The sequence below is a fragment of the Urocitellus parryii genome, chromosome 4 (assembly GCF_045843805.1).
Source record: "Urocitellus parryii isolate mUroPar1 chromosome 4, mUroPar1.hap1, whole genome shotgun sequence".
Classification (NCBI taxonomy): domain Eukaryota; kingdom Metazoa; phylum Chordata; class Mammalia; order Rodentia; family Sciuridae; genus Urocitellus; species Urocitellus parryii.
In genome coordinates this window covers 77,767,185-77,792,086 of record NC_135534.1, presented here as the reverse complement: position 1 = coordinate 77,792,086, position 24,902 = coordinate 77,767,185, and the positions used below count along the sequence as shown (strand labels likewise).

Sequence of the window (24,902 nt, the reverse complement as noted above, 5' to 3'; positions counted from 1 at the left end):
TCCAATTTTTCTATTACCACATTTAGTGGCTGCTTAACATTTCACTGTGTGAATGGATGAACTTTTAATAGAAATGATTAAATATACTGGAATAAGAGTAAGTAATTCCTGTCAAGGTTTTTTTGTTGTTGTTTTCTTTTTTTTTTTTTTTTTAGAGAGAGAGAGAGAGAGAATTTTTTTAATATTTATTTTTTAGTTCTCGGCGGACACAACATCTTTGTTGGTATGTGGTGCTGAGGATCGAACCCGGGCCGCACGCATGCCAGGCGAGCGTGCTACCACTTGAGCCACATCCCCAGCCCTCCTGTCAAGTTTTAATAAGTTCCTTTCATAAGTTCTTCAGGTCCTTGCCTGTCAAATAAGGTGTTTGATGTTCCTAACACTAACATTCCATATTTCTCCACATCTCCCTTGAACTGTTCTTCCACCTTTTTGTGTCCTGTTTTCCCTCAAATCCTAGAATGATTTATATACTATAAAAGAAGTTCCATGAAAGGAGAGAAAGGTCAAGGGGAAACACAGCAATTACTTCATTCAGAAATCAAGAAAAGTTTTCTTATGGCAGAGGGCTTTAAAAGATGAACTTGACTTCAAAGAACTGCTAAGTCTTAACATCTGGCATGACGTGGAAAAATGCATGAATTTTCAGCACAGGAAACAGCACAGATATGGGCACTGAGGCAAAACAAAGCACCTAATCAGGTGAGACTAATATAAAGGCTATTTGAGAAAAAAAAAGTGACAATAGGAGATTGGGATCTTGTCATGAAGGAAATATAAACTCAGAAAATTTTGATGGTAGGAAGGAAAGCTAGAAAACTCTGATATGCCATGGCTACAGATGGTGAAAGATTTTGAGGGCTTTCGTGTGAGGAGAATAAAATAATAAGAGCAAAAGAGCTCCTCTTGCCCCCACATATCCCCTTCACTCATCTTGAGTGGTTCAGAAGAGAATTACTAGATGCATGAAGACCATTTGGGAAATTACTAGACTGGAAAAGCTGTGGTTAGCACTGGGATGAGTGGAGGAATAGCACAGTGCAGTCACAAAGACCCTCAGGACCAGACCACCTAGATGTGAACCTTTCTCCAGGCTTCAATAGGCAGTTAGATGATTAAATTTGTGAATGTTTGTGTAGAGTGAACACTGTACATGCTTCATAAAAGTATTCAAATGATATGATGAATGCAAGAAACATGGGACACTTAGAGGGAAAAGATTGAATAATATAAAGCAAAAATGACTCTATTTTTTTCCATCTTGTATTATTAAAAAAAAAAATACCAGAAAGGTAGCTGGGGAATAAGAGATAGGCAAGATTTCATGAGAACACCATGGATGATGTCAGAGTCAAGCTAGGTGGATTTTGAGATATAGAAAGGAAATTCATGAAAAATATACATCTGGAAATTTTAAGCAGGACACAGAATGCTGGAGCCCAAGTGAAGCTGTAAATATTGGAGTTATGAGCTTCATATATCATTAGGAGTGATTTTTGGCTGGGGATGGGATAGGATGAAAATTCTATGCTTCCTAAATGTGTAGTGCATGCATCTATCCAAGGAATATGTATTAGAAGTCTCTGAAAAATGCATGGCATGAATATTATTTTTAACATTGTTTCTGGATAACAACTTTGATATTTGACACACAATTGAAAATAGTCTGTTATTACCTCCAAGAAAACATTAACGATACTGTGTTTCTGACACTCAACCAGCCTGTAGTGTAATTTCCAAATGATGATTTTCCAACTGGGCTGAATAAAACAATGACAAATGCTTTACTTAATGAGTCTCAAAGCAATTAAGACAGAAACACATCAGAGAATTCTATTGCATTTAATCATGAGAGAAATGATAAACAAAATTATACTCTGATGATTAAATGAACTTGATAAATCAATTACAATTTAACTTCCAGAATATATTTTGAAAGCTACAAAACTCTCATATGCATGGCTACTAGTTTTTAAGTTCTGACAGAATGAGAGAGAAGAAAGGGTAAAAAGTAAAAAGGATTTAGAAAAACCGGGCATTTGTTTGTGCTCACCAACTAATTTTATTACTTTGGCCAAATCATTATGCTTCCCTGAAGCTCAATTTCCTCATTTGTGGAATTTAAAATAATTTTTGTGACACCACAATGATTAAATAAGTGAAATTCTATAGGTAAAAATTATGTTATGCTCTACAGATTAGGTTTGCTTCCACATGCAGGGACCAGGGGAAGTTGGTCATTGGTATCTGTGACAAAGAGAATTGAATAAGAAATCTCATCACAATCCTCTGGAGTTTATGTGTCAAAGTCTGGAGCTCAGTCTTGCAGGCTCAGCACAGAGAGGAGAAGTTCATTCATTTCCTAGTAGCATATATGCACACACAAATACACACATACCCCAGGGAAAAAATTCAATGTTTTTATTTATAACAAGATAAAATGTTCAGAGAAAAACTGAAAACGTAAAATATAAATTCCATTAGGTTCTCTCCTTTTTGGAAGAACTTTCATGAGAAGACAAATAGCAAGAACTTTTTTTTTTTTTCATATGAAATTAGAAACAAGAGGAAATACATGGAATCAGAAGTGTAAATGGAAAATACTATTGCAGACATCTCACAGGAAAGAAGGTCTTGTCTTAGGATCAGTTCCCTTTAATAGTATTCAGATGGTCATGCCCAAAAACTCACACCAGCATTTCTCTTTTTATACCTTTAGTGACTGATCAAACATTCTAAAGGACCACTCTTTCATATGTATATTAGGCAGGGTTCTCCAGAGAAACAGCTCAGTTGGGTTATGAGAAAGAGAGAAGGTGGGGGGGGGGGATGAGGAATTGACTTACAGGGTTATGGGGGTTCAGAAATTCCCAAATCTGCTATCTGCAAGCTTGAGGACCAGGAAGGCTGGATATGTAGTTCTAGTACACATTTGAAGACCTGGGAACCAGGGAAAATGAGGGTCATAAAATCCTAGTCCAATTCCGGAGACTGGAGAAATAGGAACTCTGAATTCCCAGAGCAGGAGAAGAAAGATATTTGTGGAAGGCAACCCCGCCCCTCTCAGCCTCGAGTAAAGGGGGTGTCAGTCTGGCACTCACGCCATGAGCTGTGCGAAGCAAGTGGCCTTCACCTTCGCTTGGCAAAGACCTTTGCTTCAGCAGTCCCCCTTTGAAACCTTATCCCCTGCTTTATTTGATGTAGAATAGTCTATAGAAAATCCTTTGTTGTCTTTTCCCTATAAATAAGGCGATTCCAGGTGCACTCACTCTCTTGCCTTCCAGCGTGGAAGAGGACCCTTGAGGTCTCAGAATAGTCCCACACTCCATTTGAAAATGACTTCTGTGTCCTGTGCTTTTTCCCTGTTTTCTTAGCTTAATGCTGCTGTCAGCTTTTTTGAACGCAGTTCATCTCGTCAGCGTGGGTCGCTGGTGAGAGATATTTCATCTTAGGCAGAGAGAAAATTCACCCTAACTCCACATTTCAACTCTCAAAGGATTAGATCATGGCCACCCTACAAGGTGAGGGCAATGTTTACTCTATGACTTGACCCATATGCTAATTTCTTACAGAAACACACAGACACACCAAGAAATAGTGTTTAATCAATATTTGGTAATGTTTTTTACCTTAAATCAGTCAAGTTGACACATAAAATTAAGCATCATAATATTTGCTATTAAATTAGCTATTTTCTTTTACATTTTTTGAGATTTTTTTTTTTTTTTTGTAGATGGACACAACACAATGCCTTTATTTTTTTTTATGTGATTCTGAGTATCCCACCCATGCTAGGGGAGTGCTCTACTGCTGAGCCACAATCCCAGCCCCCAAATTAGCTATTTCTTTTATATTTTGAAGACTTTCTTTGTCAAAGAATTGAACATCGCCAACTAGTAGCCCATGCACACCTGTAATTTCTGTTATTCTGGAAGCTGAGGCAGGAGGATGGCAAGTTTGAAACGAGCCTCAGAAACATAGACCCTGACTCAAAAAATGAAAAAGGGTTGGGGTAGAACACCCAGTACTGCAAAAGAAAAAAAAAAGGAATTGTACACGATAACATTGTATATGTTTGATTCAACTTCATGAGGAGATATACCCACTTATAAGTTTTATTCATTCTTAATTTTTGTCACTTTGCTCTTCCACTGTTTTATTTAAAATTTATATATTTTATTGGCCTCTTCAGGTGACAATTTTAATTTTCCTAACATTTATTTTCAATTACATTAATTTCAAACTTATTATTCTACTATGCTGCTTAAATTTTGAAAAGAAAATAATTACCTTATGTTCTAAGTTGATGTTATGAATATTGTTTCATTATCTAAGCTTTATATTGTTTAATACTGAATATATTTAAAATATATATTTTCTACTGCTGATTGTGCTAGCTGCTTCCTATGAATTGGGTTTCAAGTATTTGTGTTTTGTCTTTTATAGGAACAAAGTAATATTGGGTTTATTTCAATTATAATATCTAAGGGATACCTAATGAATACTTATTTAATTCCAAATACTTATAACTTGTTATGATTTGTTTCTAATATGTTCCATTTCTATTTGAGAATTATTTTAAAGTCTTCACTTTTGAAAAAAATTATATGTGTTTTATAGCCAAATATGTAATAATTTATGTAAGTTAAATAAATATATGTATATACATATGTATATATGTACACACATGTATATATATATATATATATACATACATGTGTATTAGAGAGATGAAGTAAAGCATTTATTATGCACCACTGACATAGTACTATAAATGTTACAATGAAGTATCAAACAAATGAAAGTCCTGAAAAACAATAATCATAAATGAGTATATCATGTTGTAAAATAATAACATATGTGAGATTAAAATATTTAATAACAAGTATACACAGAAAATCTAAGTCTAAAAATGTATAAATGTAATCTCTAAATGAAATACTAAATAATATAAATTGTAGCACTAATTCAGATCATTCTTATAATTTCAAAATAATTTGTTCATTAGAAATTGGTGGTGGTGTCTTTTGATGGGTTCAGATGTTATATAGATGATTATATTTAGCCATACTACCTTTTGATAGGTTTTGACAAGTACCACTGTTGGGAGCCATCTAGGGTGTGTGAATTGAGCTGATAGGCAGGGAAGTTGCTGTTTTGGGAACTCCCAGGTGGAACCCACTGGTTTAAGAATGCCTGACTTAGCAATTAGAGAAATGCAAATAAAAACTACTCTAAGATATCATCTCACTCCAATCAGATGGCAACTATTATTCAGATGAACTGTGGGAGACCAACCTTACATGTGACTGAGTCACACTCCCCGACTGGGTGCTCAGGCACTCAGTCACAGAAATGTGGCAGAGCTTTCCCCACCCTTCTTGCATTCTAAGGTCGGTGTGTGGTGCATGGGCATGTCTTGCTACAGCCCCATGGGTGAAGCTATGCTCACTTGTTCCTTTGTAATATAACCCCTTGCCCTGTTTAGGATAGAATCTTCCATGGACGTGCCTTGTGTGTGTCCCCTTCTCTTACGGTGCCTTTGGGTGTGGCCTACCCAGATGTCAGTCAACCTGCTGACAGTGGACATCATGAAGATAGACTCAGCCCCCTGAAACCTGACCCCTTGCCTCATTTGAATAGCTTCTCAATAAAAGGGGTCAGTCTGTGCTCTTGCTCTCTCTCTTTCTGCGGACCCTTAAGGTTAGAGGAGCCGTCACAGCAAACCCAAAGAAAAAGGTATTTGTCTCTTGTGTGGTTATTTTGCACAGCCCAGTTAGCTCAGTTTCTCTGGAGTGACCCCTGAGCCTTTAAGTCTCGAGAACCAAAACCCAGCAATGAACAACATTAAGTATTAGTGAGGATGTGGGGAAAAAACGTACACTCATACATTACTGGTGGGATTGCAAATTGGTGCAGCCAATATCCAAAGCAGTATGGAGACTTCTTGGAAATCTGGGAATGGAACCACCATTTGACAAAGCTGTCCCTCTCCTCAGACTGTACTCAAAGGATTTAAAAATAGCATACTACAGGGACACAGCCACATCAATGTTTATAGCAGCACAATTCACAATAGCTAAACTGTGGAGCCAAGCTAGATGCCCTTCAGTGGATGAATGGATAAAAAAAAAAAAAAATGTGGCATATATACGCAATGGAATTTTACTCAGCAATAAAAGAGAATAAAATTATGGCATTTGCAGGTAAATGGATGGCAATGGAGAAGATAATGCTAAGTGAAGTTAGCCAATCCCCCCAAAAAACAAATGCTAAATGTTTTCTCTGTTATAAGGAGGCTGATTCATAGTGGAGTAGGGAGAGGGGACAGGAGAGGAATAGATGAATCCAGATAGGGAAGAGGGGTGGGAGGGAAAAGGAGGGGGCAGGGGATTAGCAAGGATGGTGGAATGTAATAGACATCATTATCCAAAGTATATGTATGAAGACATGAATTGGGTGTCAAAATACTTAATATACAAACAGAAAGATGAAAAATTATGGTATATATGTGTAATAAGAATTATAATGCATTCTGCTGTCATTTATTTATTTTAAATCAATTAAAAAAGAAAAAAGAATGCCTGACTCAAGCTGGCACCCAGGTTTAGCTAACAGCTGAAGTTCAAACACAGCCCCAGAAATGGGAGTAACCCACCAAGAGCCAATCAATCAATCAGCCTATTTACTGCAGGACCCCTGCCACACAGAGAAACAAGAACAGAAACAAAACTCCTCCCATTGAAATCTAATCCCTGCCTTTGATGTACTCCCCCTTAAATAAAGAATTGGGGCCTTTTTCAGTTGTTTAGTTTCAGTTCCTATCAAGAATGGAAGACCCATCAGATGCTCCGCTTTTTAAATCTAATCTTTGGCTTTGTTTTATTTCTTACTGATTATTTCAGACTTTTATTTTCCCAGGCCACTCACACCTACTGACCAAGAACCTGCTCTGTCTCCAGTTGCTGGTCAACAGGTCACAGACCACATTAATAGTCTTCAGTCATTTTTTTCCCCCTATACCATCTTTTTTTAAATATTTTTTTTCACAAATGGAGCACAACTTTTCATTTATCTGGTTATGCATAATATTACATGCACAAGCAGAGAAATGATGTTACAGTAAAATAAGTTTATATATTTTTAGACTTAGAGTTACACCATTTGTGCATTCACACCCATACATGGGGTAATAATGTCCATATCATTCTACCAACTTCCCCCCCACGCTCTCCCTCTCCCCTCCCGTCCCATCCTTCCCCTCTGTTCTATCCAAAGTTCCTCCCTTCTTCCCTTGCCCCCTGCCAATTGTGGATCAGCATCCACTTATCAGAGAAAACATTTGGTCTTTGGTTTGGGGGCATTCTCTTCCTTCGCTTAGCACAATTTTCTCTAATTCTGTTCATTTACCTATTATTCCCAAAATTTTACTCTTCTTTACTACCATCTTCATTACTGATTTTTTTTTCTTGTGAAGGGAAAGAAAATACTGGCATCTCTTAAAATATCACTTAAAAATGCAAATTTATTTAAAGTTTTATTTTTCAAAATTTTTAATAATGTTAATTTCATAACTTTGATTAAAATGAATATCCAAGGCCTGATAAAATTTCCAGACTACTTCTGCAGCTGGAGCAAAAGAAGCTGCCAACTTGGCTTACATGTATATTCTTCCACATTTCACTTTCTAGATCCTCAGACATATTACTTAATTTTCTTTGATATTTACATGTTGACTAGAAGCATATGAGAAAAGCATATAAGAAATTGTTTACTAATTATTGCATCACTCAGAGAAGCTTTTATTTGAAGACAATGCCAAGGAAATTTCCAAAATTTTGGCTGGAACTTCAGTCTTTCTTGAATATTGTACTGTACCATCTGTACAAAAATTTGATAGTTTTCAAAGTTCTTGATAATCTTTTTCTCAGTCATAAATAATAAAACTATGTTACTTTGATAATGTTTCTACTAGTTCATAGGATCAGCATAAAATATAAAAATCAATTCAAAGTCATGATTCTTTAAAACATTTTAAGTGAATTCTTAAAATGAGTGAAATAATTGAACAGTTGAACTACTACCGATTGATAGCCGAATTTTTAGAAATATTCTTGGTACTCACTTGGGCAGCACATAAACTAAAATTGGAACAATACAGAGAAGATTAGCATAGCCAAAAAAATTCTTGAAATAAAACACACATGCAAAAAAATGCACAAATTATGTTTATAGCTCTATAAATTTTCACAACAGAATGACTGTTAGTGACATTATTTGGGAGTCTTCCCTGATTTTCTAATAAGAAATAGAAACTCTACATCAATGTCTCCCAGCAGTTCTTCATCTTTCTTTACTACAGTCATCACCATCTACTGTCTTTCTTATTAGGTTTTCAAAAATCAGCTTTACCTCTTCAATACTGAAATGGCCACATTGTTTTGTTGCCAGTGATGGTGATGGCTTTATAAATGCCATTTTTTTCATATGACCTGATGAATAATGTAATTGTGGTAAGCAGAAATATTAATTAATACCCCACATTATGATGTATAATTTTATAGGCTCTTGCTTATTATCTCAGGAGGCCACAGAAACCCCTACGGCATTAGATCCCCCCACACACAGTGGATCCACAAGACATTCAGAGCACCCTCTTACAACTAGCCTGAATTATGGTTAGCTGTGAAACTCATCAGAAGATTGTTGAATCTGAAGATTGTATTTTAGGTAGAGCACCAGTTCATCATTACCCTCTTATTATGTTGTGACTAATATCTTGGAGCTTAGATGAATCTTTTGAATCTATAGGAGAACAAAATGATATTAATAATAAACCATAGTCCAGACATTTTTTTGATACTCTTCAAAGGTCTGAAAAACTTGATATGTCTTTTGATGATGTGGAAAAGTCAGAGGAAAAGAAAATTGATAATTTCAACCAAAAATATGAGCAATTGTCTTATGATTACCTACTAATCTAAAGGTTTGATGGAATTAACACTTGAAAATTTTATTAATGCAATAATTCACATATTTCTATCAGAAGGGGAGTTATGGTCTGCTTAAAGTTCACTGTTCAAATAGGAACAAATGCAGTTGTCAATGAGGAAACTCTCTTTAAAACACCATTAATTGATTTTACATAACAAAGCAATTAAAAAATGAAAGCTTGAGAAATAAAGCATCCATAAAATAACAAAATACATGTATCTATTTATTGGAAAGGCATATGTAGTCTATTGTTTTCATTCATAATGCATTAAAATATAACAGAAAACTGCATAAGACATAAATTAGAATATAATAAACAAATGTAAAATAAGAATTGTTTAACTACAACCCAGATCAAGAAGTATGCAATTATCTTTACTCCAGAGAGAGACCATATTAATTTTCTGATCATGTTCATTTTCCTTAGCCCTAGACTAGAATTTTGTCTTTTTTGGAAAACTCTAGGTGGTATTCTTGTTGTTTTACCTGACCCGATTATTGTTTTTGCATAGCAAATCACACTAAACTTAGTTGTGTAGAACAATAGCCACTTTATTATGCTTGTGGATTCTGTGGATCAGTAATCTAAAAAGGGCAAAGTAAGGACAGGTTGACCTTGATCCTGATTTACGATATGTGGGTGATACAAGTAGAGATACTCAACTATGGAGGCAACTTGAAAGTTGGAATCTTAAACCACCTGGAGACTCAAGTCACATTTCTGATATTTGCACTTGTAATCTGCTAAAACCCTGGCCCTGTTGTCAGAGTACTTCCAAGTGTTCTCTTCATTTAGTCAATGAAGCCCTAAAGGAATTAACAATGTGTGAATTAGAATTACTGTGAAGTAGTAAACATTGTATTCCTCTTGTTTTCCCCTTTTTGAAAAATGGGAATGTCTATAACAATTATCCCATGCCTGTTCTTCCACAGGATGTTGGGTGCACGGGCAACTGGCATGTCTTTTTATATCACTGGTTTTCAAATCAAAAGCAAGAGCATTCAAGGAACTGTAACTGAGGCATCACACCTCAGGAGCCTTAGACACATCTGGACCTAATTAAGATGGTAAAATCCCAGGTTGTTTTCAGTGATTCTTATGATTCTCTTCATTTAATCAACTACTTAGTCTTCTCCCAAACCTGGTTGCTGACTTCCAAAAGTGAATGCAGCAAGAGAAGGAGGTAGGATATATATTGTCTTTTATATCCTTGCTTTGATAACATCACTCCCATCACCATCACACATCCATCCAGAATCACGAGGCAACACCTCTCAATGGAGTATCAGCATCACAGCGTTAGAACAGAATGTATGATTTAATGCAGCTGTCATTTGAAAATAAAATATGCCAACCCATCCTCACTCTAGCCACAGCAATTCATATTTCTCACATAAGACTATTCATATCATCTCTCCTCAAAACCCTCAGGTCTCATCCTACTACTGCATTAGCTCAAAGCCTGGGATTTTACCATCTTAATTAGGTCCAGATGTGTCTAAGGCTCCTGAGGTGTGATGCCTCAGTTACAGTTCCTTGAGTGCTCTTACTTTTGATTTGAAAACCAGTGATATAAAAAGACATACCAGTTGCCCTAGCACCCAACATCTTGTGGAAGAACAGGCACAGGATAATTGTTATAGACATTCCCATTTTTTAAAAAGGGGAAAACAAGAGGAATACAATGGTTACTACTCCACAGTAATCCTAATTCACACATTGTTAATTCATTTAGGGCTTCAGTAATACTACTTCAAGATGTTTTCAGTGATTCTTAGTTCTGCCTCTAGGTCCTCCTCCTTTTCCATAATATACAGCCTATGTTTTAACTGAAAAAGCTCCTTAGTCTACATGCTGGACATTGACTGGAACTTGAAATTCCAAAAGCCTTTTTTCACTATGTACTCTTTGCTTTTCTGTCTAAAATGACTTATCTTGCTGGATGCCATGGAGCATGCCTGTAATCCCAACAGCTGGGGAGGTTTAGGCGGGTGAATTTCAAGTTCAAAGCTAGCCTGAGCAATTTAGCAAGGTCCTAAGCGACTCAGTGAGACCTTGTCTCTAAAAGATATTAAAAGGGGCTGGGGACATGGCTCAGTGTATAAATGTCTCCAGGTTCAGTCCCCTGTACCAAAAAAATAAATAAATAAATAAAAGAAAGAAAGAAAGAAAGAAAGAAAGAAAGAAAGAAAGAAAAGAAAAAGAAAGAAAGAAAGAAAAAGACTTATCTTAAAAATAAATTAATCTTGTGGGTTTTGTGTGGATTAATTTATAAGTCACATCATTAGACAAAAGCAGTACCTCAAAAATCTCTTTGAGATAAGAGGTTTTCTACCTTAGCACCTCAGGAAATTTCTGTGGGAAGATGCCATTAAGATTCTTAGAAATGGCTGACTGCAGTAACACACGCCTGTAATCCTAATGACTTGGAATGCTGAGACAAGAGGATCAAAAGTTGAAGACAGGCCTCAGTAACTTAGAGACACCTTATCTCACAATTAAAAATAGTATAAAAAATAAAAGGGGGATGGGGATGTGTCTCAGGGGTTAAGCACCCCTGTATTAAATCCCCAGATCCAAAAAAAGAAAAAAAAATTTTTGAAATGTTTCTGTAAAACTTCTTCCTTCAGAGTTCCTTTTATCTTTCTGGAAATTTCTGTATGACATCACTTTGTGTATTTTGGAGATTTTAACAAAGGATCTCATAGTCCTACCCTAATTTTGAGCTATGATTGCAATTCATGTCTCAAATTCAGAAATGTTTGACATCTGTAGAAGATGGGAGTGAGGATTGGGGAGGATTTTAATTGTTTTCAGTACTGGGATTGAACCCAGAGGTGCTCTACTCCAGACCATTTTATTTTTTATTTTGAGTCAGTATGTCCCTAAATTACTGTGGCTGGCCTTGAACTTATAATCTGCCTGGCTTAACTTCCTGAGTATCTAGAATTGCAGGTATTTTCCACTGTGCCTGGCAAGATACAGCTTTATTTTTCAACCTATACAGTCCTAGCTCCTTAAGATCTAACATTTTCTTTCTTTAGCTCATCTCTCTTCTCTCACATTTAACATGGCTGTGAGAGAAAGCCAGATGTTATTTTCAAGAGTCTTCCTAGAAATCTCCTATTTTAGCTATTATAAAGTTTGTTAGGTATGGATCTTATTTTCTACATTGCCACAGGTGTCAGTGTTGCTAACTTACTGGTACTAATAATATGGATTCCCCCATTCTCCTAGCTGCCAATCAAATATTACTTTACTTCATGCTTACAATGATGCTTCCTCAAAGCTATTGTCTTCACTAACACTATTTTTGAGGTCCTTTTGGCTTTTACCCACTATTATCTCCCCAAATCAATAACAATTCTAGTTTTTATTGTGTTGCACCCAACTTCTGGTGTCCAAATTTCTTCCAGTTATTCTTTTACTACATAACAAATGAAACCAAACTCAGTAAAACAACAACCATTTCATTAAACTCATGGATTCTGTAGGTTTAGGATTCAGAAAAGGCACCAATAGGATAGGCTGTTTCCACTCTTTGATGCCTGACGCCTCAAATGATAAGCTTAGGGATGAAAAGCTTGGAAACTGTGTATTCACTCATGCACTTGTATAACACTTGTGCTGGCAAGTAGCTAGAACCTCAAAACTATGAATGAATTGACCCCTGGGTATGGATAATTCATGTTTTTTTCCTATTTGGTGACTGAATTCCAAGAGTTGAAGACCCGAAAGAATAAGGATGAAGCTGTACCAAGATTTAGAGGTCAAATAGCACCATACAGTTGTCACAAGTCCAGCCAGTTTCAGGAAACGGTCATGTTATAGAAAGAGCATAAATGATGGGAAGTATTTTTCTGAGTAGCTTTAAAAATATAATTATGAATGATAATAAGATAATGATAATATTTTCAAATTAAAGTTATCAAATTTCCAAGACTTAAATTTGTTAGAAATCCCCAGAAAGAGGTGTCACATATAAATTATAAAAATTTGAGAAGAGCTTACTAGAGATTGTATACAAATATTTGATGAGGGTATAGGAAAAATATGAAAAATAGGGCATGACTTTCTTACCACTCTTAACATTGAAAGAGTACACCTGGTTTTGTATCATATGATATGTATTATTTTTTGCCTTGCTCCTTTATTGAATAGAATATTTGTGAGTTCATCTGTGTTGCATGTAGCTCAAGTTCATTTATATTCAATATTGAATAGAATTTTTTTATGAATACATTGTAATTCATTTATCCATTTCTCTATTGATAGACAATCAGTCTATGTTTGGCCATGGTATGCATATGTGCATAGATTTTTCAAGACATATACCAGGAGTAGAATGATTGAACCACGGATGTCTTTAGTTTTACTGGATGATGGAAAGACATTTTCCAGCATAATTGAATCAAATTTACAGTCCCACCAAATAAAATAATAGTATATTTTCTTGATTCACAAAACTGATAACAGTATTGTTTGTCTTTTCTGTTTTTGCTTACCACTCTGATAAAGTGATTTGGTTTAATTTTTTTTCCTGGTAACTAATGAGATTGTATATTTTTAAATATGCATTGGCCATTCAAACTTTCTGTTCATACAGTTCAATCTTCTGTTTAATATTTATTTTTCCATCTTACTCTTGTTACTTTGTCAGATGTCGTTATGTGTTCTGTGTACAAGCCCTCTTCTAGTTTTATGTGTTGCAAATATATGTTATGTCTTTTTGATTGCCTTAAGATATTAGTCTTTAACTTTATGGTTAATTTTGTTCTTTTTTTATTTATCAAATTTTGGGGATACATGACAGTAGAATACATTTTGACACATCATATGTAAATGGAGTATAACTTCTCATTCTTCTGGTTGTACATGATGTAGAGTTACAGAGGTTGTGTAATCAAATATGCACATTCTATTATACTTCCTACCCTTTTACCCCCTCCCCTCCCTTTCCCCTCTAATCCAAAGTACCTCTATTCTCCCTGCCCCCTTATTATGAATTAGCATCTGCATATCAGAGATAACATTCAGATTTTGGTTCTTTGGGATTGGCTTATTTTGCTTAGCATGATATTCTCCAACTCCATTCATTTACTGGCAAACGCCATAATTTCATTCTTATTTAAGGCTGAATAATATTCCATTGTGTATATATACCATATTTTCCTTATTCATTCATCTGTTGAAGGGTACCTAGGTTGGTTCCATAGTTTAGCTATTGTGAATTGAGCTGCTATAAATATTGATGTGGTTGCATCACTGTAGTATACTGATTTTAAGTCCTTTGGGTATAAACCAAGGAGTGGGATAACTGGGTCAAATGGTGGTTCTATTCCAAGTTTTCTGAGGAATCTTCATACTGATTTCCATAATGGTTGTACCAATTTGCATTCCCACCAGCAACATATGAGGGTACCTTTTTCCCCATATCTTCCCCAACATTTATTATTGCTTGTATTCTTGTATTCTTGCTAGTGATGTTGAACATTTTTTCATGTATTGGTTGATAGATGAAATTTTGTTCTTCTTTACTTAAGAAAACTGTTTAAAATTTTTGGTAATACTGAACTATTATTAGTTCATAATGACATTTTCTCTTGTGATCTTCTAAAACCAGAATAGTCTCCTCTTTTATATTTAAGTCTGCAAACTATCTGAAGTTAAGGCATTTGTTTCATAGGTGCTGAGTCTTCAATTTTATCTATGTATGAAAGTTAAATTGTCCCAAAAGTATTTGCAGAAAAAACATGTCTTTTCTCTACTGCTCCATATTTTAATGAGATCCAGCTCATGTCTGCTATAATAACTGATATGCATGTTAATTGTTTCTTTTGATGTGAGGAAACTTCTTAGCTTGATGTAATTTCATTTGTCTAGTTTCTATTTTTGCTGCTTGAGTTTTGGGGGTTGTATCTAAAACAATATTAACATCCCAGGCTTTTCCCCTGTGTATTCTTCTAGTGAAGTCACAGTTTTGTGTCTTACATTTAAGTCTTTAATCCATCTTGAGGTGATTTTTGTGCATGGTACAAGACTCTTGTGTCATTCTTTTGCTTGTGGATAATCAGTTTTCCCAGCACCATTTAATGAGCCATCCTTATTGTGTATTTTTGGTGCCTTTGTCAAAAATAAATTGGCCATAAATTTGTGAGATTATTCCTAGGACTTCTATCCTCCTCAATGAGTTGACAAGTTTTTTTTTTTATGCCAGTACCATGCTACCATGCTGTTTTGATTACAACTTTATATTTATATATATATATATATATATATATATATATATATATATATATATGTATGTATATGTATATTTAATCAGAGAGTGTGATGCCTGCCTCCAGCTATGTTCTTTTCACCCAAGATTGTTTGGGCTATTTGTGGTCTTTTGTGGTTCCATATGAATTTAAGACTTGTGGGTTTTTTTCTAACTCTGTGAAAAATAACATTGGAATTTTAATAGTGATTGCATTAAATTTTTAGGGTATTAAATCTGGGTGGCATGAAATGTCCATACTTATACTAACAGTCTATTCAATGCAGTCTAGGCTTTTCATATCATTCCCCTTAAAATTCTTTCATTTCCTGCCTACCAACCAATTCCAAAACCACTTTCACATTTGAAGTATTTACGTAGTATGACATTGCTTCCAGGTACCAGAGTCTGTATTCATTTCCTTTTACTGCTGTAACAAAATTATAAACTTAGTGACAATACAAACTTATTACCTTACCATCCCAAAGTTCAGAAATCTGAAATGGCTTTCATTGATAGAATCACAATGTCAGCAAGTCCTTCTGGAAACTTTAGGAAAGAGTGTTTTATTGTGTTCTGAATCTTCTAGAGGCCATCTGCTTCCTTGGCGTGTGACCCTTCTTCAGTCTTCAAAACCAAGTGGGATAGTGCCTTCAAATTTCTCTCTGGTCCTGAACTTCCTGCCTCTCTCTTATAAGGATCTGTATGAGTACATCAAACCTATGTACTCTCAGGTATTCTGTTCCAGCAACAGAAAGTTGACTAGCGAGTAGGGAAATAGTGAGGTGACCACTATACTTGAGAAAAACACTCTGGTACCTATGTTTACACCTCACTCTCATGAAAAAAAACATTATGGCTAAGCAAAACATGAACACCAACTGAACCAGCACAACAGATACAGATATGAGACTGAAGGGAAGTAGTTCAAGGCATACATAATAGGGCTGGGGCTGTAGCTCAGTGATAGAGCACTTGCCTAGCATGTGTGAGGCACTGGTTCGATCCTCAGCGCCACATAAAAATAAATCAATTAGTTAAATAAAGTTATTGTGTTCATCTACAAGTAAAAATATATTTTATTAAAAGACATATATAACAAGACTGTATGATTTATTAGAGGCAATAAATCAGTAAACATATGTCTACCAATCATTTGAATGATTATGCTCATATCGAAGACAAAAATATGATTACAAGGACAATTGATTACATTATTAGAATACAATGTAAGCATCTGGTAATGTTTTGAGTAATGACAGTTGATTATATTGCAAGAAAATGTCATGGTTGATTAATAAGAAATGATGGAAGTTTTTCATTACTAAAACATCTCAAAGGAATTTTAACGATTCTGTAGTTTAGATTGCTTTTTTTTTAAGAGAGAGAGAGAGAGAATTTTAATATTTATTTTTTAGTTCTCAGCGGACACAACATCTTTGTTTGTATGTGGTGCTGAGGATTGAACCCGGGCCGCACGCATGCCAGGCGAGCATACTACTGCTTGAGCCACATCCCCAGCCCCTAGGTTGCTTTTTTTGAGGCAATATAAAGCAAGAGTAGAAAAAAGGGTTTGATGAGGATCCTGAGAATGAAATGGAGGTAACAGAAGAGATTAAATGAGAGGAAACTCAGTTATGTAGTACATACTCTTTGCTTGGCACTGAATTATGCAAAAAAAAAAATTATATATATATATATATATATATATATATATATATATATAATCTCAATAATAGTTTTTCAACTTTTATTGAGCCTGGTGTTAGTCTTCAATAAAAATATTGTGTATGCATTTATTATTTAATCTTCATATATACCTGTTATGGTTTGTATTGCCATATTGAACAGGAAGTAATTAAAACTTTGAAAGCTGACATCTTACCCAAAGTCACACAGTAGAAAATGAAAACTGGAAATTTAGACCTCTCAGATTCTAACAAAGATTCTCTTATGGAAATAAAGGCAAGTTTTATCTCTCATTACCAATTAGGTGTTAATTTCTTGTAAACAGTGGGCCAATTAATATACAAAAAGCACATTGAAAAGATACAGAGTTGCATTCCCAAACAGTCACTTGCCCACTATATGACACTTAGCCACCCTTTACTCTCATTGTCCTATTTTTCCTCATCTGAAATTATGTTCATATTTTCCATTCAGTGGCCCATGAAATAAGGCAAATTGCTCTTGCTTTTGGGATTATTTCTTGTACCATTTACCTCTGTAGGACTCTGGCATTCCAACTGCTCTTCCTTCTGTCCCACATTCCATATCCTCCATGATAGATAGTAACCACCAAGGCCAAAGTATGATTTGGTTTGCAAAATAATCAGCCTGTAGGATCTGAAGCAACTTCTAGATTATAAAGTCCATTAATATGTTGCAGCTGACAGTGTACATTACTTTTTGCCCGAACTATAAGTGTATTCAGCTATGAAAGAGAAATTCTATTTCTTAAGACATTTTGAAGGTACATTTTATTTTGTATGAAGGAGAAATTTCACTGAAAAAAAAAAGACAGAATTTTCTCTTTGTGGGTGAGATTAAAGAAATGCTAAAATGTATGAAGGACAATGTAAAGTAGATCATTCCAGATCTTTAGGACTGCTTCATACTCTACAATTAGTTAAAGAGACTAGAAAAAAATAAAAAGACAGGAAAGCTTCCTGGAATGAACCCAAAGTAATTCAACATTCAAAAAACTCTTTCTTCCTGAATCCCCCCAAAATGAATTTTTTATCTTACTTAGAAATTTAATTTAATTTAACAACAGCTGCTGGAGACATGAAAGTAGCAGGTGGAGTTTTAAAGGTAAACACTAAGGCACAGAAAGCTTTTCTGTGGGAGAATCACACTCTGTGACAAGCTTTGAAAAGCAATATCTTTCTTCAGTTGAAGTGTATGACAGAGTTTGTGGCTGTTAAAACGACTGAAGTTCCCCATAATTGGGAAATTGCCTCTCACACAGTCCATCAGACAGTCACTTGGCTGTACTTAATGGAAGATGCTGATGGAAAGCCACAGAGGTGTCACTGGGGTGACATTCCATTTAAAGTCACTCCCAAGCAGGCATTGTGAGCTTTCCAAGGGGAGGCATAACCATCAGGCTGGAAGCAGGCAGAATCAGAGTGCAGAACCTAACAACACAGGAGAGAGCTGTACAACCTCGTGACTCAGGGATGGGCCTCAGTGGGTAAGTAGTGTCCTCGATGCTTGCAGATGGAGCTTGTGTCTCTTTCCCAATACCTCTCTAAGCCCTGCCTACTCCTTAGAGAAAGAGTGCACAATGTGGAAACAAGTTCACTTCTATTTGATTGAGAATTTATGCAAGTGAAAATAAGGAGTACAGAGAAAATTGAAAGTGCTTGTGTAATGACATGAAAATTGGATTTAAAAGTCAAACAATTCTATGGGTGGCCTCTTAAAATTCTTCTCTCTCATTTATCATCAATTAGGGAATTGACTTAGATGATTCAAAATCAGCTCTTAAAGTTTAATCATATGAATTAATAATGCTTGCTTATTTAAGTTGGAAAGACTAAGAAAAATCACAGTAGATATATAGAAGTTAGCAGGTTATTTTAAGAAATTTAAAAAAGAAACTAGCCTAAATTGATTATGGTAGCTCTATTGATGATAGCATGGAACTCTATCTCCTGACCAACTTGAATCCACTTTCCTATTTTAGCCCATCATTATTTGTTGTCTTAATCATTACAAAATTTCCTCATGGATTCCCCTGGCTCTATTCTTGTCATCTTTCAATTCCTTACACACCTCAACATAGAGATATTTTCCAAAATACAAGTGTATGCATCTATCACTCCCCTGCTTACAAATCATATATTGTTTCTTGTTGGCTTAAAAGCAAAATCCAGACTCCTTAGCAGTTGCACAATGCTTTTTGTGATATGGTTTAAATAGAGTGCCCCTGACAGTGGCAGCCCTGAGGAAAAAGAACCCTAGGAAAGGCAGCTATGTGTCTCTGAGGTGCTCTCAGGAAGTTCTTAGGACAGAGAACCCAAGTCATGTTTAGGAAGAAGAGAGAATGGCTATCAGAAATCCATTTGATGAGTTGTAGACAAAAGTCTGAGGCCCAGGAACAAGTTAGGAAAGTCTGAAGCAGAACAAGTGAAACTGAACAAAGAGTGGACAGTGGGGTGCTGCAGGCAGAAGGCACAAGTGCAGTGCTTCATAAGCAGGCTGCCCCCATGTCAGATATGGGGCAGTAGTGATGAGGCAAAGGGGTCAGGAGGATGGAGTCTGCACCCCTTCCCAGCCTCACCTGCTCCTGACAGTCCTTATCTGCAAGGTCCTCTACCACACTGACCTATGCTGTGGTCTCTGACAGATACTCTACGCTCCTCCCCATGGCTTTGCCCCTCTTTTCCAACTCTAGAATAGACTGGTCCTTCCTTCCTTCCTTCCTTCCTTCTTTCCTTCCTTCCTTCCTTCCTTCCTTCCTTCCTTCCTTCCTTCCTTCCTTCCTTTCTTTTTTATGCCTAAAAACTCTTGCTCAACATTCAAGACTTGGCATAGGTTTCTATAATTGAATGGACTCTCCTATAGGCCCAGAAACAGGTTACTTCTCTATGTCTCCTTAGGACCTTGGACGTACTGCATATGCATACTGCATATTGCATAGCATTATCAGTTGTTGATGTGGCTGTCTTTACACCAGAACATGAGTTTCTAGAGGGGAGAGATGTGCCTTATTCCATAGGAGAGAGACTGATAGAGAGAAAGGACAAAACTCAGTGATTTCCTTTCTCTTAAATTGAACTCAAAGGACTAAAATAGAGCTCTTTATTAAGTAGTAATATTTTTCTAACTACAAGTGACCTTAGGGAAAGTTTCTTTTGATTTAAATAGCCATACCAAAAATGTTCTTTTTATCTGCCCATAAGAAGAAATGGATGAGGAAGCTACAAAACAGAAGATAAAAATAATAGGGATGTAGCATATATGATAACTTGATTCTGGCATCAAATATTTTTTAAAAAAATGTCTTGTGGCTGTCTCCCAGAGTAAGATGACTGAACCTGCCTGGTCTGTGTCCCTATGAATTTCCTATCTGGGGAGGGTGTGATGGTGCGAACACACAGTAGGGAGAGCTGGAATTGGATTGGGTACTGTCTGCATCACAAAAATACTTTCCTTTGGATAAGAGGCTATATATCTAGAAAGCCTGATTGCTGGATTTGTGGCAAGACAGAAGAAAAGATAAAGACATCAAAAATCCTAAAGTTGATAGATGTTTCATTGTTCCATTATCTTTCTGGATAAGGAGTACAGTTTACTGTGAAGAAAGATTCAATTTAAGTAAATTCAATTCTGCAACTATTTGTTAGGTTCCTACTAGTGTAAAAGTTATTGCACTAAGTTGGAATTGTAAAAGGGGGTGGAAACATATTTGAGTGAATGGGACACAATATAACAGAATAGTTATATACTTTAGTGTTGGAGCCAGATAGATCTGGGTTTATAACCTGAATATTCCATTTGTCTATGTAACTTACTTTTTTAGTTATTATAAAAATTCAAAGACTAAACTGTATATTGGTTAGGATATTTCACCTCAAAGTAACAGAATACCATGAAAACTGGTTTTACCATATGGTAACAGAATGCTTCACATAACAGAGAAATCACAAGAAAATGTCATACTAGAATTACTGCTATGATCCTGTGATGCCACAAAGGACTGTAGCTTCATTGTGTCCCCAATGAAGAAGGTATATTAAAATTTTATACCCTGGCAACTAAGAAGGCAATGATACATGGCAATAGGATCTTAACAGAGGTAATTAAGTTGGAGTGAAGTAATTATTGTGGGACCTAGTGCAATATAACTGGTGTCTTTACAGAAGAAGAAGAAGAAGAAGAAGAAGAAGAAGAAGAAGAAGAAGAAGAAGAAGAAGAAGAAGAAGAAGAAGAAGAAGAAGAAGAAGAAGAAACATAGAAAGAAAGAAAGAAAGAAGAAAAGAAAAATTTTAAATCTCTGTTTTTCAAGCCACATAAATGGTGGCACTTCTTACTGCAGCCCACAACTAGGAAACAAGTACACACTGTCTCTGCTCTTCCATCTCCAGCTGTCATCCTTAGGCCAATCTCTTCACATGATCACATGATAACTCCTACTGCTCTAGGCACTATATCCTGCCACAGCCAAAGAGAAAAGAAGGCAACTTCTTCTGGTGAAGAAAAATATTTTTTTTTTTTACCAGAAGAAAAAAATATTTTTTCCCAGTAAGAAAACTTAGCTTTAGGTCCCAATAAACTTATCTTCAGATCTCTTTGGTTAAGAATACATCATGTGCCCGGGTTCCAGCTACAGGAAGACTAGCAATTCAGAGACCAGTATGTTAAACCTTTACCATCGAAGGCAGGCACTACCTTCAAAGGAAAAGGTAGAGGAATATAGCTGTTAGATAGACAGGCAATGCCAACATGAATGCATTAGATGGGGGAATGACAGCTCAAAGTTTCAATTTTATTCCCTTATTGTATTTTACGTGGACTCTAAGTAGAATGAAATTTTATACTATAATAACAGCCAACTGATGTGTATTTGGCCTCATACTATATGGCAGGTACTGGAAAAGCATTTATATGTATTTTCTAAATTTATTTTAATAAGCACCCTATACATTAATGTGAATGTCAATATTTACCAGATGAGAAACGTGAGACACAGAGCCTAAGAAAATTTCCTAACATCACACAACTAGTGAATGGTGGAACCAAGAATTGATCTTGAGTAGTCTAATTGGAAAGATCCATAGTTATCAGTCCTAATGTAAGAAATAGAAAACATGATGCTTAATAACAAGTTTTCTCCTTGGAAGCATTATGTCAAATTTGAAATTTTTATAAAACAAACAAATGGCCTAGGAAATTTATACAATTACCTTTAGCACAAAGTCCTGTGACTGTACCTCTTATACATAAAAAGCCCATATTCTTCAGAAGAAACCATTTCTGGCCTAAATATAGTAAGAATATTTAGAAAGTAAATGTAAACTCTTTTCTAATCTGAGAAAGAGTCTAGGATAGATGCTCACTCATTTTAGAGTAAGTGAATCTATGATTTGAATCTCAGATCAGTCACATAGAACATACATAAGCTATGGCAGTTATTTATTTCTCAAAATGTAATTTTCCACATCTGTAAAACGGGCAAATTAATAATTTTAAATAGATATTATAATAAATTATATTATTCATTATACCACAATGAATAATTACATGGTTGATTAAGGATAAAATGAGAAAATATATATAGACACATAGCAGCCCATATATTTCGCAGTAGCCATGCAATAATTATAAGCTTTTATAATTAATCCACATAGAATTTACTGTCTTAGGTCTCATTCTTGGGCACTGTCATTGAGATTAGCATAATTCTAAGAATATTTTTTTTCTAAGAATATTTTTAAAGGTATCTATATTGGCTAATTTATTTGAGCATCATGAATCATGTTCATATGCAAACTGTAAAAAATTCCAAAAATGGAATTTGCTTATCCACTGGAATAGTCCCAAGGAAATGTCATCTTTGCTAAGTGACCATATTTTCAAAGAAACAAAAGTTATTGCTTTTTAAGATCAGCAATGCTAATTAATATTGTCATGTAGCAATAGCCTGTAAAGAGTAATGAAAAGTAATTGATTAATCTTCTACTTAGCAACATAGAAATATTGGGCAAGTATTAAATAATACTGACGTTCCTGTTAGAAATCCATTATGGATTTGGTTTTTTGGTTATTATTTTCAATGTGTTTTAGAAGTATGGTTCTTTTTTATTTCAAATTTTTCTTTTTTTTATTTCTTTTTTTAGTTGTTGGTGGACCTTTATTTGATTTATTTGTATATGGTGTTGAGAATCGAACCCAGGGCCTCACACATGCTAGGCAAATTCTCTGCCACTAAGCCACAACCCCAGCCCCTTAAATGTATTGTTTCCAAATCCTTTTAGTATTTAGCTCTGTAAAATATTATGATTAGATCTGTCATGATGATGTGCCCACTTGAGGGATTGGTAGTACCTAACGCAGAATATTTTTTGGAAAGAGTACCAATATTTGCATGTACAAGGGGCTTAAAACACTACCTAGCATATAGTAAGCATTCTATAAGAATTAGTTAGCATCATTGTTATTATTGACTTTTGTTATCATTGTTAGTATACTCTTGAGACATGAAATTAATTTATGATATAACATTTTACAAAGACAAGAATTAAGAAGCCCAGACTTTTTAGAGAGGTCTATGTGACTTCCTTCACAGGAGATGGTTAAAAATTATAACTTTTAGATTCAGTCACTTTAGAGCTGTCTTGATTGTTAGATCGACCACATTTACTAATTGTTCTGTTTTCTTATCCATTATTGTTGGTTGTCTCTTCCTAGACTTAATTTATAAATTAAATTCCATTATTAGCATGTATGGGTAGGAAAAAATAAGACAAAAGTAGGATTTGGTACTGTCCATTGTTTCAGACCACCACTGGGTATTCTTAGAACATATCACCAAAGGTAAAAGACTATTGTAATAATAATAATAATAATAATAATAATAATAATAATAATAACAACTGATAAACTCAGCAAGCTCTCTTGTACAACACTTCTGATTTTTATAATTATGTCCTTTGTTTTTGTTGTTGTTGTTCTTGTTGTTGTTGAAGCTACTTGCAATTACACAATGTGAATGTGAACTTCTTTTTTTTTTTTTTGAGAGCTTTGCAATCTTTCTAGTAGACTTCCCTTCCAGATGTTTCATGATGCTGTGTCATGACTATTTTCTCCCTAAAGTTCCTGAAATCTGCTTCCTAAAGCAAACTTCAGACTATGCTTGGTCTTTCCTTCCCTAACAAATGTGGAAACATTCTGTGTTTAGGCTCCAAATATCAGTTCCCCTGGACATTTTCTTCTTCTCAGGAATAAAAGTCAAACCACAGGCAGGAATTTATTAGATACTCTTCTTTTAGCTGAAGGAGTATTTCTGAAGATGTTGTAGAGTTGGCTTTTTGCCCTCTGTTGGTGGAGTCATACCGTTTATTTCTGTCATTGTTCATTTCTGGTGTCTTGTACATTCACTGCATTGTCACCTCTGTTTCTTTACCTTTATGTAAAGGATTCTAAAATATAATTTGCAGATTTCCACAGTATATACTCTCTTGACATACAATAGAACTCTTGTTCCAAACATGTCTTCTTTCTGAATGTAGTTCACCCTTAAATCACCATTTTTCAATCATGCATTTCAACCTAGAAAGTCTTAGTGAAACTTATGTATTTGATATATTATTTTAATTTCACATGGTAACCTATAGGTATGTATGCATTTTCCTCCTCTATTATTATTTTATTTTTAAGAATTACAAATACTTGGTATGTTTTCCTCTTTTATCTTACAACATTTAAATAGTTTCTCTCACCTCCTTAGTTCAATACCATTTAATTGACACATTAATTATCTCATAGTCCATAAATTTTCTCAAAGTTCACAGTACATAAGGAGCCATCTATAAAATAAATTAGAGATAAGATGCAAATGCAGTTACTTCCAACTCCCTTTTTCCCATTTGGTCAGTAAGTTAGTGGTAGATCCCAATAGTTGGTATTTTGGGCAATAAT

The 24,902-nt window shown here is 35.2% G+C and overlaps 1 pseudogene; it reads left to right on the top strand.

The window, feature by feature from the left end:
• Window positions 1-8,117: 8,117 nt before the first annotated feature.
• Window positions 8,118-8,208, top strand: LOC113191711 (U6 spliceosomal RNA; annotated as a pseudogene).
• The last annotated feature ends 16,694 nt before the right edge of the window (window positions 8,209-24,902 follow it).